Source organism: Galeopterus variegatus, unplaced genomic scaffold (assembly GCF_000696425.1).
Source record: "Galeopterus variegatus unplaced genomic scaffold, G_variegatus-3.0.2 Scaffold2123, whole genome shotgun sequence".
In the NCBI taxonomy this organism is placed as follows: domain Eukaryota; kingdom Metazoa; phylum Chordata; class Mammalia; order Dermoptera; family Cynocephalidae; genus Galeopterus; species Galeopterus variegatus.
In genome coordinates this window covers 92,660-111,078 of record NW_007728234.1, presented here as the reverse complement: position 1 = coordinate 111,078, position 18,419 = coordinate 92,660, and positions in this window count along the sequence as shown.

Sequence of the window (18,419 nt, the reverse complement as noted above, 5' to 3'; positions counted from 1 at the left end):
CCAGAGTCACCTGACTAAAAGTGACTTTTCTGGAATTAGAATGCAAGTCACCAGGTGCTGGTTGTCCTTCCCCGTCTGACTAATTCAGGAATTAGTACAGCAACATAAGCTCCTGTCTCTGTTCAGTATTCAGTGGAGATCGCACGAGACCTGCTCACTTTCTAACCCCCGGGAGACTGGGAACGGGGGTGCAGAGCAGGTGGAGCAGTCTGTGTTTCCATCCGAATACCAGGGTCACTCAGTAATAGAGACTCTAGTCGCAAAGGCCCAGTGAGGGCTGGACAAAAATGACCACGGAGGACCGGCATCAGAGGGACAGTGACCCAGGAGGCCACATCTGTCCCTGCACCAGGAAGAGTCCTGCTGGGGAAGAAGCAAATGACTTCCTGCCTTCAAATGCTTCCAGGTGGGAACGGGAACACACAGCTGGGACTAGGCGCTGCCTACACTACACCACGGTGACACTTCTCCCAGCAGTGTCTGGGAGCCTGAGTCACGAAGCTGAAAACCAAAGGGGAGTTGGAGAGAGTAAGTGACTCTTGGGAAATATGCTGTAATTGCTTGGACTAGGAAATCTAATTCTCTCTCTTTTTTTTTTTCCTTTTTGTCTTTTTTCGTGACCGGTAACGGGATCGCAACCCTCGGTGTTGCGCCCGCACCTCGCTCAGCCAGTGAGCGGACCAGTCTCTATATGGGATCCGAAACCTTGGCGGGAGCGCCGCTGCACTCTACCGAGTGCGCCACCGGGCCAGCCCTAATTCTCTTTTTATTCCCTATTCTCCCACCCGTTCTTCCCTGCCATAAAACTGGGGGGTGCAGGGTGGAGGAAAAGCCAGATGTTCTATGACAGTCCTCAAAATAAATTAAGTAGTTTCTGCAGCTTGCTTAGAACCCATGCTGGAGGGAACCATGGCTTCACATTCTGGCTGGGGGTGGCATGTGATGGCAGTGATGAGAGGAGGCATGGGCACTTGAGGCGTGATACTGGTATGCCATTTGGAATAGGAAATTTTGGACCATGCAGAACTGGATGTAAATTCCAGCTCTGCCACTCACTAGCCTCAGACCTCGGGCCCATTTTTCAAACCGTAAGTCCCTTATGTGTATATAGAGATATTGCCTACCTGGTAAGATGGTTTCCATCTTTTTTAAAAAATTAATTTTTTATTGAAACATATTGGCTGTACCTATTTATGGGGTACACAGGTATATTTCAACACATGTATACCATATGATGGTCTAATCAGGGTAATTAGCACATTCGCCATTGCAAAACATAACCATTTCTTTGTGATGTGAACATCTGATCTCTTCTAGTCATTTGGTAACATGAAGTAAATCACTGTGAATTACAGACCCTTGGGTCAACTGTACACCAGAAGAACTGGTTTTTTCTATCTAGCTGAAATTTTGTGTCCATTAACCAGCCTCTCACCATCCCCCCTCCTCTTTCTTGTGTCTCTAGTAATCACAGTTCTCTCTCCTTTTAACAGTTCAACTTATTATTTATTTATTTATTTATATTGTTTCAAAGAATAAATGGGACGACAGGATATCAGCGAGACATAGCAACAGCTCAGTATCATGGAGCAGTTCCATCATATGTGCATTCCAGTTTTGCAAACTCAACTATGCATGCTTGGCAAGGAGGCGGAGGGTGGGGAAGACAGATTTAAAAACGTGGGTAGTTCCAGCTTGTTTAAACGTCTTGTCCAAACAAGGCAAGTTGAAAGTCTCCTGAGTTTATTCATCTTCCACTCAGCGAGCCTGTATTTGGGGGACGAGCATCTGCTGTTCCCTGATGGCCCTCGGTTCCCACAGCCCCCGTGGCGTGAGCACCTCACCATGCTGAGTGTGACTTGAGAGTGTAGGCTGTGTTCACGTCACACGTTGGGCCCTAACTGCAGCGCACCTACTTCACCAGGGGCTCAGCTAAACAAACCCATCAGCAATCGTTTTGACACTAAGCAATTTTGTTGTTTATTCTTAAACCAAAGAAATGTGAAATCATAAAAAGAAGATACAGTTCCCCTATCGTATTAGTAAGATCTTTAAAAATATGGCAGTACCCAAGGTCTGGCAAGATGTGGGGGAAAACACTGATGGTAAAACTAGGACTTTCTGGAGGACACAGCGATAGGCATAAAAAAACATAAAAATGTTCAGCCTTTTGACGCTACAGTTCTACTTTTCAAGACTTTTTTGAAGGGGATAATTAAATAGGACCTTACTGATTTCTCATTAAGGAAGTTTGTTGCAAAGTGCTATAGAAGACCAAAATGTTGCAAACAACCTGAAAGCTCAACAGTATCAGACTGGCTAACTGAATCATTTGTCCAGCAGACACTACTGGGCACCCTACCAAGGTGCCCAGTGGCTCTTGCCCCGCTCTGGGAATCTTCTCCTCAGACTTGTGCTCCAAATATGCAGTTTGACCCAATGTTGAATGCATACGTTTATCAACTGATATCCACCAAAGCCAAATATCGCCATCTTAGAACTTCTGAGTTATATAAATACATACGAAATTTTATTTAAAAATTTAATTAACATTTAAATTTTCATTTAAGAACTTTAGTTAAATTTTTAAAGCTTAATACTATAGTGCGGTAACAATGACATCTCAGCTCCGTCAACTGGCAGAGTGTCCTGTGGTGACTGTTTTCACATTCCAGGTGGAACAGTAGCCCATTCTACACTGCAGGCAGCGGGGGACACCGCATGTCAGCACTGGATCCTGCAGGAGATGCTGGCGCCTGGCGGGGGTCGGCGGGAGCACCGCTGCAGTGGGCTGTCATGTAAGAAATGCCTGCACCATGTGATCAAGCTTTTCTTCCTCTAAGCTAGTGGCTCTTGGGGATGATTTTGCCCCCCAGGGACATCAGACGACGTCTGGAGGTTGGGGGAGTGTTGTGACATCTATGGGGTAGGGGTCAGGGATGCTGCTACACATCGTCACGCACAGCACAGTCAGCCTCTCACAACAAAAACCTCTAGTCCAAAATGTCAACAGTGTTAACAGTAGTTGAGAAGCCCTGCTCTAAACAGAAATACGATCGTCCCCCCTTATCCATGGTTTCTCTTTCTGTGGTCTCAGTTACCCGCTGTCAACCTCAGTCCGAACATAGGTGAGAATAATACGATCAGATATTTTGAGAGAGAGACCACATTCACATAACTTTTGTGGCAGTATATTATTGTAGTTGTTCTATTTTATTTTTAGTTATTGTTGTTACTCCCTTACTGTGCCTAACTTACAAATTAAACTTTATCATAGGCACGTACGTATAGAAAAAACTAGTGAATGTAGGGTTCAGTACTGTCTGTGGTTTCAGGCATGTACTGGGGATGTCTCCTGGGGTTAAGGGGAGGCCGTAGCAACTGACTGAAGTCAAGTGTTCTCCCCCTTTACCTGCTGGCCTTGCAGATCTGGTCGATAGGACTGAGGCAGTCCCCAAAACAGAAGCTTTATGCGCTGCTTGAAGAGACCTCAGATAGTTGCCTTCACTGGGTCATCTTTATTTCTAATATTTTTGCATGCACTTGAGAAAGAATTTGTCCTTATGCATTCCATCTAAAAAAGTAGCAATGACGTCCTGGAACCGGCTTTTGAGGTCACACCATATCTCTGAATGTCCTCTGCACCTCAGCGTTCCTTGCATCCGCGCCAGTCCCAGCACCTTCCCAGCAGGATGAAGAATGAAACTCCGGACCTCCCAAAGCGATGGAGCAGGTCACTTCTTCAGCACCTTCCGGCAGATGAGCTACTTTCTCGGCCAGTCCCAGTACCTTCCCAGCAGGATGAAGAATGAAACTCCGGCCCTCCCAAAGCGATGGAGCAGGTCACTTCTTCAGCACCTTCCGGCAGATGAGCTACTTTCTCTCAAGCCACCTTCGGTCATCAGGACGCCATGCAGTACGCCACACGAAATCAGTCGCTCCTGCTTGGCGTGGTTTTCAGGCTCTGTGTTCTTCAGGCAGTCTTTGAACACGCAATAAATAGCTGCTGTTCCAGTTTGTTGGAACATTTTGTAAAATTACAGGACAGGGAAGTTCCAAAAGCTCTTCCAAGTCATGTAGTTTTTCTCTGGATGAAAATGAGTGATGGAAGGGCCCAGGTGCTGGGGTCACCGCAGCGGTTCTGTGCTGTGGTCGCTTTCTCAACACCCGGCTGAAGAGTGTCAGCAGCCGTGGGTGCGTGGGGTCCTAAACCACTGCAGCCTCATGACAACAGAGTAAAGACGAGACACGCCCAGCTTCGTCATTAGTCCCCGCACTGTCACATGGTTGGAAGAACACAGAAGTGGCACATTTAATAACACCACTTAGCTTGTGCACACAGCAGCAGACAGTGTGGGAAGAAAACTCTTCAACAACACGTTTTCTGGAAGGAACTTTGTACCTAATCCCTTTGGAAGAACACAGAAGTGGCACATTTAATAACACCACTTAGCTTGTGCACACAGCAGCAGACAGTGTGGGAAGAAAACTCTTCAACAACACGTTTTCTGGAAGGAACTTTGTACCTAATCCCTTGAATATATCACAAAAGCCCTTTGTCTCATTTACTGAAAACAGCTTTCAGAAGAGCCACATTCTGAGACACTTTTTGTTCACATTTTTAGTCTCCACAGATCTGATACTCCAAGGAACTGGCATGGAAATTCTGTTGTTTTGAAACTTGGCTAGTGAGACCGTGTGCTTCGCGTGCCTCGTTTGTCTACAGCAGTTTCTTCTCTTTGTCAGTCATTCTGTACTCTTTATTATATCTAGATCAATCATAATTTTTCAGGCATATTTTTATGCATTATTTTGGATTTATTTTCTCCTTATGAAATGTTGAGGTGACAAAGACGACCTTCTGCTTAAAATCCACCCTCATAAGTAACAATTCCTAGGTGATTTTTCTTTGAAAGACCTATGTGAAAAGGCCTACGTGGAATGAAATAACCAAAAATTAAAGATAGTTCTTAAAGTTTGTTTTGTTTCGTATTATCGATGCTTCCACTCCAAACAATTCTATAAATATTAGAATTATAGTATAATCTAATGGTTATTATTTTCTCCTGTTTTATTGAAATTTTTGTAAACGATTATTGGCTCTAAAAGAAAACAATGTCCCTCCTTAAGCTGCTTAGTTAACTTCCTTCGTTACTTATCCTCTCTTAATATTTGTATTAACCATCTATTTCCCTATTTAATGATTGGGAAGTTGTTAACTGTTTTTGCATCTGAAATGAATAGTTTTCACAATCTATGTAATTTATTTCTGCATTTTACTCTTGAAATGGCAATTATTTATTTATATATCAACTGGCTGATAGAAATTAAGATATAAAACACATAAGATTTACTCCATGTTATATTTAGAATAGTTTCCTGGACCTGAAAGTAAATAATCAGATATTAATAACCAATTTAAATGACAGCTCTTGCCTTCTTCTTATTACCATTGCTATTCTGATTAGATCTGATGAGAATCTATGGGATCTCACAATTATCAGTCCTGCCCAAGTGTGGGGATTCCAGAAATGATGTCAGAGTCAGCATTCAGTTCTCTGGCCTCAAAATCTGAGGCCAAAGCTGCATAGTAGATTTGGGCAAAAATCCAAAGTTGAGCCCAAATGTTGGAGCATTCCTATGATTGAGTGGAAACAATTATATTTTTGGACATTAATATGTGCACACACATGTATGTGTGTATATGTATATCTCTAGTAGAATAATTTAAAGGTTATGTAAGGATATGGAAGTGTGTGTACACTATATATATTAAATAACAGTAGGTTGAAAAACAGTGTTAGAGCATCATCTCAGATTGAAAATCAACTAGTGCTTTTAAATTTTACTTTGTTCGTGTAAACATTTCAGGGAAAAATGCAAATATTTTCGTTCTTCCTCTCGAGATGGAGCTCCCCTACTGAGGGGGAATTAAAATTTAACAGCCTTAAAAAAAATTTCAGGGACCACGTGGATCTCTGTTTAGGAGGGCTCAGTCTTATGATAAAAATGTTAGAAGGAACTTTTGTGCTTCTAGGATGAGAGAGAGACAGGGTGCCGGATGGGGGACAGTGGGTTGGCAGATACTCCAAGACTGCAGGAGAGAATGCAAGCCTTGCTGCCAGACGGGTGGAGAGCAGGCAGGACCCCAGGTAGGTGGCTGCCTGTGTGTCTGCGGGGATAGGCCTCTAACCTGTGGCTTTGGTACAGCAGCAAAGGTCTTGGGGGCTTAGTTAAGGGTTAGCAGAGAGGGTCACTGTGAGGGGGATCCTTGTGCCACCTGGGGCAGCGGTGTGTACAGATGGACAGGACTGCTGTCCAGTGGCAGCAGTGCGTTTAGCTGGCAGTGCCATAGTAACAGCAGTGACCACCTGCAGCAGGGACCATGTCTGTCCCTTTCCCCTGAAGCACAATAGCCCAAGGTTCTTACCTGACCCAATACAAGGCATAGAATGGAACCCCAAAATGACCAGCACTGCCTTCTCACCAGGCTCAGTCAGATTTAGATTTGATTTAGAAGATTAAATGTGATGTCTCTTGTACCTGAAAATCATGGAATTGTTAACACCTGATATGTGTGTGTATTTCTGTGCTTACAGGAAGAAAACTACATCAGATACACATCAGCATAGCAACACTGGTTTCTCAGGGAAGGGGATCAGGGGAAATTTTAATTATAATTTTCCTACTTTTATTCCTTTTCCAAACTCTCTAGAATAAATGTGTATTAAATTTACAATCAGGCAAAGTAATTCTAATAAGCCAGGGGATGACTCACAAAGAAAGAAAATCTGCAGGGAGCAGGACATTCAGCACAGCAAGAATCATGTCTTTCCATGGACTGCAGCTCTTTGTCCTGGTGTAGAACAATGGACGTTATTTTCTGAGAGCTTTTCATGAGCCAGGCACGGTGCTAAGCATTTTATGTTAATTATCCTAATTAATCTTCACAACAAGACAGATACTATTATTATCACTGTTTTAAAGGTGAGAAAAGTTATAAAACATTATTGAAGGAAATAAAATAGGATCTGAAGAAATGGAGAGACATTTAAAGATTTTACATAGCAAAGGTTGCCAGACATTTTCTGTGAAGAGCTAGATAATAAATATATTAGGTGATGCAGGCCATCAGGTCTCTGTGGCAACTACTAAACTCTGCCACTGTAGTGCCAAAGGAGCCGTGGACTGTATGTAGACACATGAGTGTGCTGTGTCCCAATAAAACTTTATTTATAAAAACTGGCACTGGGCTAGAGTTGTTCCATGGGCCATAGCTTGCTGACCCTGCTATAGAGAAAAGACAATATCATAAACGTGTAATACTTCATAAATTAATATCTAACTTAAAGAAATTGTAATTGGGAATTTAGGGTAATGTTTTTTAAGCTCTGAGGGGGAGGCCTTTTTAAACAAGACAGAAAACCAAAACCTTTAGAGGAAAGTCTGACATATCTGACTGCATAAAAAATTAGATACTTTCACATGGCAAAAGACAGAGATGATGGGACTAGAGAAAATATTCGAAACACCTATGATAGAGAATTAATATCTCTAATATCGACAGCTTCTTACAAATAATTAAGTAAAAATTAAAAGGGTAACAAAGTTGAAATGAAAACAAATATTAAACATTTGAACATATGCCCAACATCACTGTGGTTGGGAGAATGTTAATTATAAGAATAAAGAAATCTAATGGTTTGCCAATCAGGTTGGCAAAAACTAATAACACTGATAACATTCAGTGCCAGTAAAGGTGTGGGAAGACTGATGTGTCACCTGATGCCGGTGGGTTCTGAAACGGCAAACACACGGGGAAATGATCTATCTGGTGGTACCTATTAAAATGAAAAAAGGCAAGTGTGAAATGATAAATTACCTAGAAATTAAGGAGAAGAAAATTCCTTCATATCCAGACCTACGAGTTATGGTCAAAACTGTACTATGAGGAAAACCGACAGCCTTAAAATGATGTTAGTATTTCTAAAACGAACTTCATTAGGGCTTCATTTCTACGTAAGTATCACAATTAGGACTGCTTGACCCTTTGTGACATCAGGGACGTGGCTCCTTCCTATCTTTGATGGAATCGGAGCTTCCCCCGCAGACCTGGGGTGCTTCTTCTGTTTTCCTTTGTGTGTCTCTTATGCCCATCTGGAGCTCACTTTGTTTTGTGGCACATTGTCCCATTCCTATGTAGCCGTGTGTGTGGTGTTGGCTCATGACCTCCTGGTGCCTCTCCTGTTGTCTACCCAAGGCAGAACGGTCCAGTTGTGAACAATCACTTCTGTCCCATAAACAGCAGTTATTTGTGTCAATATTCTAGAAATATTGTGATGCATTAAGATGTCTTATCAAATCAGAGGTCCTGTGAAAGTCTAAGCTGAAAGTTGGCCCTCAGAGGACCCGAGGTGAGAGTGGAGTGGGTGGGGGTGGTGGGCACAATGATCTCTTAAGGTCCCTAAAGTCCTTTTCTCCAGACACCATGCAGCTTCGAGGCATGCTTTATTATGATAGAGAGTGTCGTTCATATATTTCTAAACCAGGAAACTGCCAACCCAGGATGGCGACAGCCTCTCTGTGAACCCAGGCTAGAAGCTGCAAAAATAAACGTGATGACTTTATATTATGTCTTCCCCTCTCTTCAAAGATGAGGACACATCTTCTGGCCCCTGCGCCCACCCAGATATCCACAGCCTAGAGGCGCCTGTGACTTCAGCTAAGTAATGTCCCACAACCAACCAGACGTGCTGCAGGGCCCGAATCAAGCAGAGCCCCAGTCTGAACTGGGTACAACTGAGTGAGGAATAAGAAAGGGATTTTCTCCATACGGCCATGTCTCTAGGAATGACACTGGGCAGAAAATGAGGGACGGTGGGAAGGGCTGTGGACAGAAGTCTCAGAAGCCCGGTTTGGGCTCGCAGGTCACAGCCCCAGAGCTGCCACCCCGGACTGCTGTGGTCGGGAAGCTTGTCCTGTGCTGCTTGTCCTACCATGTCTCTAGGAATGACACTGGGCAGAAAATGAGGGACGGTGGGAAGGGCTGTGGACAGAAGTCTCAGAAGCCCGGTTTGGGCTCGCAGGTCATAGCCCCAGAGCTGCCACCCCGGACTGCTGTGGTCGGGAAGCTTGTCCTGTGCTGCTTGTCCTCTTGAATCATTGCATCAGTGCTGCGCTGCCACCCCCAGAACCGGGACAAGAAAGGGTCAGACTTGTGTAGAATAGTTTAATTTCATTTCTTAGGACAATTTATCACAATAGTCCTCAACACGAAAACTTGGGGGTCCAGTTCCATCTCAGAAGGCCGCGGTCCACCCTCTCTCCTGCCTTTGAAGCTGCCCCCAAGTGCTGCCCAGTCTCCCGCCCTGCGGGGTGCCCAGCTTTCAGGACATGGGTTGAAGGGGCAGCATCACAGGAGCATGCCTGGTGTGTGTGTGTGTGTGTGTGTGTGTGTGTGCACGCGCGTGTGCGTGCGCACGCGTGTGTGTCTAGCACACGCAATCCCCCCTTTAATATTGGTCATTGAAGCATCAGAAAGCAAGCTCTTCTGTGTCATCAGGCTCTGTGTCTGCTGTCCTTGTGAGCACGGAGATGGGGAGCCCGCCAGAAACCCGAACCCCATGAACACACTGACACGGGTCATCGGCCGGGGATGTGAGGAACTCGCAAGTGCACAACACATGCGGGGAGAGAAAGGCCAGGCCGAATGGGCTGGTGTTTCCACAGCCGCGGAGGGTGTTACCCACTGGGCTCACACCAAGTGGCCGCAGGGGCTGCAGGTGCCTGGCGGGAGACCACGGGGACGAACGCAGGGCATTTCGTTTCCTTGTGTGTGCTTTTCCCCTCTAAATATTTACTGTTTGTGTTTTGCCAGGACACATTTCCCATCCCATACGCGGAACAGGCTGGTTTTGCAGATGGGAGCAGGAGTGGGAAGGGGACAGCTTGGCTCTGGGGACCTGCAATAGGACACCGATTCTTCCAGGTCCAGGGCTGGTTTTCTTCTTCCTAGGGTGACACGGAGCAGACACCTGCTGCACTCTCAGCGTCCAGGCTTGGTGGCTGCTGGATGAAGGCGGGGTGGTCTTGCTTCTGCCTGTGCCTTTGCAGGAGCACGGACCACGGCCGCAGGGAGAAGGCTGGGGACACGCGAGGCAGCCACGCTGCTGGAGACGGGCCGATGTCACATGCCTGCATCCCCCAGAGGACAGGCGGCGGGGCGAAGGGAGAGTGGCTGGAAGGGGCACAGGGCCTGGCCATTCCCACGTGCAATAGAAACGCACGGCATAAAAATGAATACGTCAGTCCTGGGCTGCGAGCCATGTTTGCACCGAAACGATGCAAGCAGCCCCGTGCTCACGGGCTCGCTCTGGGGACCTGCAATAGGACACCGATTCTTCCAGGTCCAGGGCTGGTTTTCTTCTTCCTAGGGTGACACGGAGCAGACACCTGCTGCACTCTCAGCGTCCAGGCTTGGTGGCTGCTGGATGAAGGCGGGGTGGTCTTGCTTCTGCCTGTGCCTTTGCAGGAGCACGGACCACGGCCGCAGGGAGAAGGCTGGGGACACGCGAGGCAGCCACGCTGCTGGAGACGGGCCGATGTCACATGCCTGCGTCCCCCAGAGGACAGGCGGCGGGGCGAAGGGAGAGTGGCTGGAAGGGGCACAGGGCCTGGCCATTCCCACGTGCAATAGAAACACACGGCATAAAAATGAATACGTCAGTCCTGGGCTGCGAGCCATGTTTGCACCGAAACGATGCAAGCAGCCCCGTGCTCACGGGCTCCGAGTCACTCAGGCTTCTGAACACGCCCTTCACAGAAGAGGGGACTGTCGGGAGCCGCNCACGGCATAAAAATGAATACGTCAGTCCTGGGCTGCGAGCCATGTTTGCACCGAAACGATGCAAGCAGCCCCGTGCTCACGGGCTCCGAGTCACTCAGGCTTCTGAACACGCCCTTCACAGAAGAGGGGACTGTCGGGAGCTGCAGCCCCTGCACGGAGCTGCCACGTGGTGGGAAGGGGCTCAGCGCCTGCTCAAGCGCGAACTACTAATGCCCGGCCTGGCACGTCCCCGGTCATGAGAGAGGACGACTGGGAGGAGCCCGAGAGCCTCGGCAGGCTCTGAGCACCTCTGTGATCCACTTGTAGCCGGGGACACTCTGACGGCCGCAGCTCTAGCCCGCAGAGGCAGGACTGAGCTGGCGCAGTTGCCCAAGTGCCACTAGGCCCTCACCTCCTCTCTGTCGTGGCTGCCACAGGCACAGACCTAGTTCTTACTTCCTAGTGTAGCACTTCTCAGACGGTAGGTGCTGAGCCCCAGGACAGACCCCCGGCCCTGCCTGCAGAGATTCTGGTTCAGAAGGTCCAGGCAGTACCCAAGAATTACATTTCTAACAGGCTCCCAGATGATGGGATGCTGCCGGCTGTGGACCATGCCTGTAGTTGTGCTGTTCTCAACATTCCTGTCATGTTACTCAACCTGGGTCCTAAGCCCTGGTTTCCCACCAGGGCCATGGTGCTTCTTATGGGCTCTCCCTGCCAGCGTGGAACCATGTCAGCTGAGCCTGCAGGCGTCCTCAGAGTCCTTCCTGACACAGTCCTCTTGCAGCCATCACAATCAGCTGCAGTTGCCATGCAGATGAAGCCTATTTGTTATCTTAGAGATGATGAAATGGGGACTGGTCCAAAAGTCAGAGAAACTGGATTTAACCGTGACTGGCCCATTAGCTAGGTGTAGGGATACAGGATGTGATTTTTAACCTTGCTGTGCTTTAGTTCCCTGGTCTGTGATGAGAAGGCTGGATTGGGTCAGTGTTTCTTAATTGGTATGATTCTAAGAATTCTATTGTGTTAGTCTGCTCTGGCTGCCATAACAAAACACCATAAATGGGTCAGTTAAACAAGAATTTATTTCCTACGGTTCTGGAGACTGGGAATTCCAAGATCAAGGTGCTGGCTGATTTGGTTTCTGGTGAGGGCTCATTCTCTGGCTTGCAGATGGCTGCCTTCTCACTGTGTGTTCACATGTCATCTCAATCCTATCACGAAGGCCCCACCCTCATGACCTCATCTAAACCTAATTACCTCCCAAAGACCTGGCTTGCAGATGGCTGCCTTCTCACTGTGTGTTCACATGTCATCTCAATCCTATCACGAAAGCCCCATCCTCATGACCTCATCTAAACCTAATTACCTCCCAAAGATCCCACTCTAAATACCATCACATTGGGGGGTAGGGCTTCAACCTATGAATTTGGGGGAGGGGACACAATTCAGTCCATAGCACATATGGATAACTTGTTTTAAAACACAGCTTCCTCCCGAGATTCTGATTCAATCCATCTGGGCAGGACCCAGAAACTTCTATTTTTAGCAGGTGCCCAGTGATTCTAACCCTTAGTTAAGCTTGTGGAGCCCTGGGTGGGTTGGTGGCTGAGCTCCCCAATTCCTGGGCAGGGAGTGAGCTGTGGGGGCCCCCAGATTCCTCACAGCCACTCATCACATTTCTGCATAAGCACTTAGCCCACTTCGCTCTGGAAGGGGTCAGACTAGAGAGCCCCTAGCACCTGGAGCCAGGCACACAGTAGGCACATAATTGATGTTTACTGAGGGCCTCGCCTAGGACCCCTTCTAACTTTAAAAGTCTTTGAAATGTGTAAATCCTCTTTGAAGAGCTCTCGAAGGGGTTATCTGGCATTATATAGGAAAAGGCAGTGCGGCTGCCTTTGTTTTTACTGTCCAGGGGGCTCAAACAACTGCAAGTACGTTTACATTTCCCTCATCTGCTGAGCAGCAGAAAGCAAAACAACTGGAGCTGAGACTAGAAAATGGATATAAACACGCACAAAGAACAGACCCCACCCCTCCCAGCCCTCTGGGCGGCTGTGGCCGGCTTTCACTGGCCTGCTGAAAGCAATGAGGAGCAGTAACCCAGGCTTCTTTAGCACAATGTAACCCAAGAGAAAGATGGGCCACTTTTTTACATGCCCTTAATCCCACGAGGAATAATGAAGGGAGGAAAGGGAAGGGAGTGTGGGAAGAGTTTTCTCTGTTAAAAGTGGGCCTAAGAGGAAGGACACAGTAATGCAAAGTAGTGGAAGTGCCACATAGTAAATAAAAACCAATCCTGAGAATGACAGCGACACAGCACGACTCACCTATTAGAGCAGATGAAAGAAAAGTAGTGACAATACCGAACGCTGGTGAGGAGGTAAAGAAACTGGGTCTCTCTCATAAATTACTGTTGCGAGTAAAAACAGTATAGCCGTTCTGAAAAATTGTGCAGCAGTTTCCTGTAATGCTAAACATGTCATATGGCCCAGCAATCACACTCCTGGACATTTATTCCAGAGAAATTAAAATTTATGTCCACAAAAAACATGCAAAGACATGTTCATAATGGCTATATTCGTAATAACCCAAAATGGTAAGCAATCCAAAAGTAATTCAGCAAATGAATTGCTAAACAAACTGTGGGATATCCCTACCATGGAACAGAGCTCACAATAAAAAATCACTATTGCTACACACAGAAACTGGATGGATCTCAGAGGAATCACACTGAGTGAAAAAAGGCAACCTCACAAGGTTTCGTACTGTATGACTTTGTTTATGTAACGTTTGAAATGACAAAATCATAGAGATGGAGAACAGACCAGTAGTTGCCGGGGGTAGGGAGGGGGAGAACAGGGAAGGACACTGGCATGGCTGGAAAGAAGTAGCACAAGGATCCTTGTGATAGAACTGTTCTGTATGTCGATTACGGTCATGGTTGCATGAATCTACACGTGAGATAAAATGTGCATGTATCTACATATGCAGACACACAAATGAATGCATGCAAAACTGATTTTGTGATAGAACTGTTCTGTATGTCGATTACGGTCATGGTTGCATGAATCTACACGTGAGATTAAAATGTGCATGTATCTACATATGCAGACACACAAATGAATGCATGCAAAACTGATGAAATCTGCATAAGGTCTGTGGAGTGTACCAATGTCAATTTCTCGATTTCGATATTGTACTGTAGATTGTTAAGATGTGGCCAATGGGGGAAATTGGGTGAAGGGTACATGGGATTTCTGTATTATTTTTGCAACTTCCTATGAAGGTATAATTATTTAAAAATAAAGAGTAAAATGAAGTTCCTGGAAAAAAAAACAACTCAAAGAAATGCATTTATTCACACTGGGAGTTCACTGTAATTATTAAGAAAAGCAATTTCTTTCTCTTTTGGAGTTGAGTGCACCATGTTGGTTTCATTAACACAAATATCATTGGCTGGACATGTATAGCATCTTAACTAGTCACCTTAAAAGTCATACACTGCATAGAATGGAGAACCCAGAAATCAGCCTTCACAAATAAGGTCAAATGATTTCTCATAAGGCTGCCAATACCACTCAGTGGGGAAAAGACAGTCTTTTCAACAAATGATGCTGGAAAAACCAGATATCCACATACAAAAGAATGACATTGGGTGCTTACCTTACAGCACATGTAAAAATTAGCTGAAAATGGGTCAAAGACCTAAATGTAAGAGCTGAAACTATAAAACTCTTAGAAGAAAACACAGGGAGAAAAGCTTCATGACACTGGATTTGGCAATGATTTCTTGATATGACATGAAAAGCACAGGCAGTAAAAAAAATAAATGAACTGGATTTCATCAAAATTAAAAACTTTGTCCATCCAAGGACAACATCTGCAGAGCGAAAAGGCAATGCACAGAATAGGAGAAAATATTTACAAATCAAATATCTGACAAAGGATTAATGCTTAAAATATACAAAGAACTCTTATAACTCAACAACAACAAAGAACAACCCACTTAAAAAATGAGCAAAGGATTAAACAGACATTTCTCCAAAAGAGATATATACAAATGGCCAACAAGCACATGAAAAGATGTTCACCATCACTAATCATTAGGGACATGCAAATCAAAACCACCATGAGATACCACTTTACACCCTTTAGGAGGACTCAAGAAAAAAGAAAACAGAATATAACAAGCGTTAATGAAGATGTGGAGAAACTGGAACCCATGTGCATTGCTGGGGGGAATGTAAAATGGTGCAGCATTGTGGAAAACGGTAGGATGGATCCTGAAAAAATTAAACATGAAATTACCACATAACCCAGCAATTCCACTTCTGTGCATATATCCCAAAAACCTGAAAACAGGGACTCAAACAGACATTTGTACATTCCCATTCATAGCAGCATTATTCACAGTAACCCAAAAGTGAAACAACCTAAATGTCCATATATGTATACAACAGTACATACAATGAAATATTCAACCTTCAAAAGGAATGAAACTCTGACACATGCTACAATGTGGATGAACCTTGAAGACATTATGCTAAGGGAAATAAGCCAGAAACAAAAGGACAAATACGGCATAATTCTATCTTGAATAGTCAAATTCGCAGAGGCAAAAAGGAGAACAGTGGTTACCAGGGGCTGGGGGCTGGGGAGAGTATAGAGTTAGTTTTTGTGTGTGTGTGTGTGTGTGACCAGTAAGGGGATCAGAATCCCTGTGCAAAAAGGAGAACAGTGGTTACCAGGGGCTGGGGGCTGGGGAGAGTATAGAGTTAGTTTTTTTGTGTGTGTGTGTGTGTGACCAGTAAGGGGATCAGAATCCCTGTGCTTGGTGTTGCCCGCACCACGCTCAGCCAGTGAGCACACCGGCCATCCCTATATAGGATCCGAACCCACGGCCTCGGCGCTCCCAGCGCCTCACTCTCCCGAGTGAGCCACGGACCGGCCCGAGTTAGTGTTTAATGGGTGCAGAGTTTCAGTTTGAGATGAAACTGAGATGATGGTGGTGATGGTTGCACAACCATGTGAATGCACTCAATGTTACTAAACTGTATACTTAAAAATGGTTAAAATGGCCAACTTGATGTTATGTATATTTTACCACAATTAAAAAACAAAACATTACTAGAGATAAATAGGGTAACCCGAACACACACAAAAGGCAAACATTGTCAAATACTTTCTCTCATTCAATGTATTCTTCCTTTCAACTTCTAAGAAGAGTCTGTTTTGCCTCAAATTTAAGAAAAATAAAAACAGAAGGATTAATGAAAAACTGAAATGGTGCCAAGCAATAATTAGAAAAGTTAAAACTTTCAGCTTGGTATTTGCAGTCCTGTGCCTTTCAACTTACAGTCACTATTCCTGGTGTACTTACTCCTCTTGCTCAAGGAACTCAGTCTCATGAGTCTACTGGTGGTGTTCTGCATGCAACTTACTCTTTCCCGACTCACACCATTTGTCCTTCCAAGAATGACCTCTAGTCTCTCTTTTTCTTCTCCATCAGTCCAAATAGTACCCATCCTCCAGACCTGGCTCAAATCCCACCTTCCCTGTGATGCAGCCATTCAGTGATTTCTCTCCCTCCTCTACTCACCTGGGCCCATGTTTTGCCTGGACCCATGTTTTGTCATTTGCAATTTTTAGTTAGATTTACAAGTGTAAATTTTTTATTCTTCCAATTAGTGCTTAAGATGCTCAAAGCACAAACCAAATTGTTAATCTCTTTGTATCCACCAAATAACTTGGTGCTGTGATTTTCACAGAGCAGGTGCTTAGTAGAGTCTTGCAGCTAATCAAAAAGAAGTTTTCATCCATTTTGTTAAACAATGATGAAACATTTGAAAAAATTATAAATGACAGAACTTAGTGAATAAAAACTTACTCTATGAAAGATGGAAATATCTTAATAATTCATGTCTATAAGAACTTTCTGAGTTCTGAGAGTAGTGAAAAAATGCTGGAATGAGAGGGAACTCAGGGAACCTTAGTCGTCATCTACTACAACTTCCATATTTCATAGAACAGGAAAGTAATGCACAGAAAGTCAAAGACATTGACCTAAGAATACACAGATGGTGCAGAGTCGGGGCTAGAGCCCATGGCTTCTTCCAAGTCTTACTTTTTCTTTTTTCTTAAGACAGCTGCTTGATGAAATTATTTTACTTACGTGTGGGATATATGGTATGTAGAAATGATAAGTGTCAATTATAATTTTCCACCTGTGGATGAAGCACGTTAAATTAATGGTAAAAATAACCTTGAATGTTCAAATTAGCAGGTCTGCGGATGTAAACATTTTCATGCTGGTTGGGCAGAGATGTAGATGACGGTCTGTGATGTGGAAATAAACCAAGACCACCCAACGAGAACAAGCAGAGGCTGTTTATTCAGAGCTCACTACAGCAAGAGATTCGGCCACCATCGCTTGTACTTGGCAGAGACTCAAAAGCAGGCAGGGGAGTGGGAAAGGTTTACAGTGGAAGAAAGGGAAGGCTTCAGGGATGCCCTAACTCGGGACTGTTGGCATGGGAAGCTGGAGGTGGCTAACTTGAAGGGGGCATCCTGTGTGGTTGGTCGGGGTGCCTATGTGGCTTTCTTTTGTTGCCCCTAAGCTGGAAGGGGGGACTAAAATTAGGGAAGTTGTCAGCTATTAATCAAATCCTGGCCATTTGGGGCCAATTTTACAGAAGTTATTGTTTGACTTCCTGGATTAGTTGCTACAGAAAGTGCTCTAATGTCCCCCAAGTCTGACCTAACATATAGATAAGTTAAATCTAACAAAAAAAGCTGGCCTGAGAAAGCCTCTGTACTTTGACACTTGAGCTCTTACAAAGTGCAACCAATTTAGGGCGTAAACACATTGAAAACGTAACTTACAATTGTGCTTCTATAAGGATAGCTGAGTTTCAGCCAATTGCAGGCCGCCATCTGTTATGTGTGTCACTTCCGTTTCTGTATGTCACTTCCACGTTCCTATACGTCACTTCCGTTTCTGTATGTCACTTCCACGTCCGTACACGTCACTTCTGCTTTCTGTCCGCCACTTCCGTTTTCTGTCTGTAACTCTGAACCCACCGCAGACAGCGGCTGAGTCCTTCTGAATCTGTTCCGGCTCTGGGGACTGACTGGTTCAGGAATCATTTTTTTTTTTTTTTTTCTTTCCTCACTCAACTAAAATTGTTAAATTTAATTTGCCGAAGTTTATTCTTTTAACAGATGTTGGGCTGGTTACTGTGGATCAGGTCGTGTGGGTCGGAGCTCTGGTTTCCAGACGGCCTCTGGTCATCGCCTGCTTGCACGTTCGGCCTTTCAGGGGTTGTCCTGAAAGACGTCGACCCTTGTCCCCTCCTTACCCGGCCTCTTGTACATCACGAGGCCCAGCCGGAACCGAAGGGGCACGTTCAGGAACGGAGTGTGGGCAGGTCCTCCGCGGTTTGGTGCGTCCCATGAGCCTCCCTTAACGCCCCGCTTTTCTCATCTTAATTCCCTGCGAGAGGAGCTGCGCCCGCCTCCTGTCCGCCCTCGGGTCCCCGCGAGCCACGTCTGCCACCCTCGCCCCCTCTCCCTCCTCCTGCAGGCC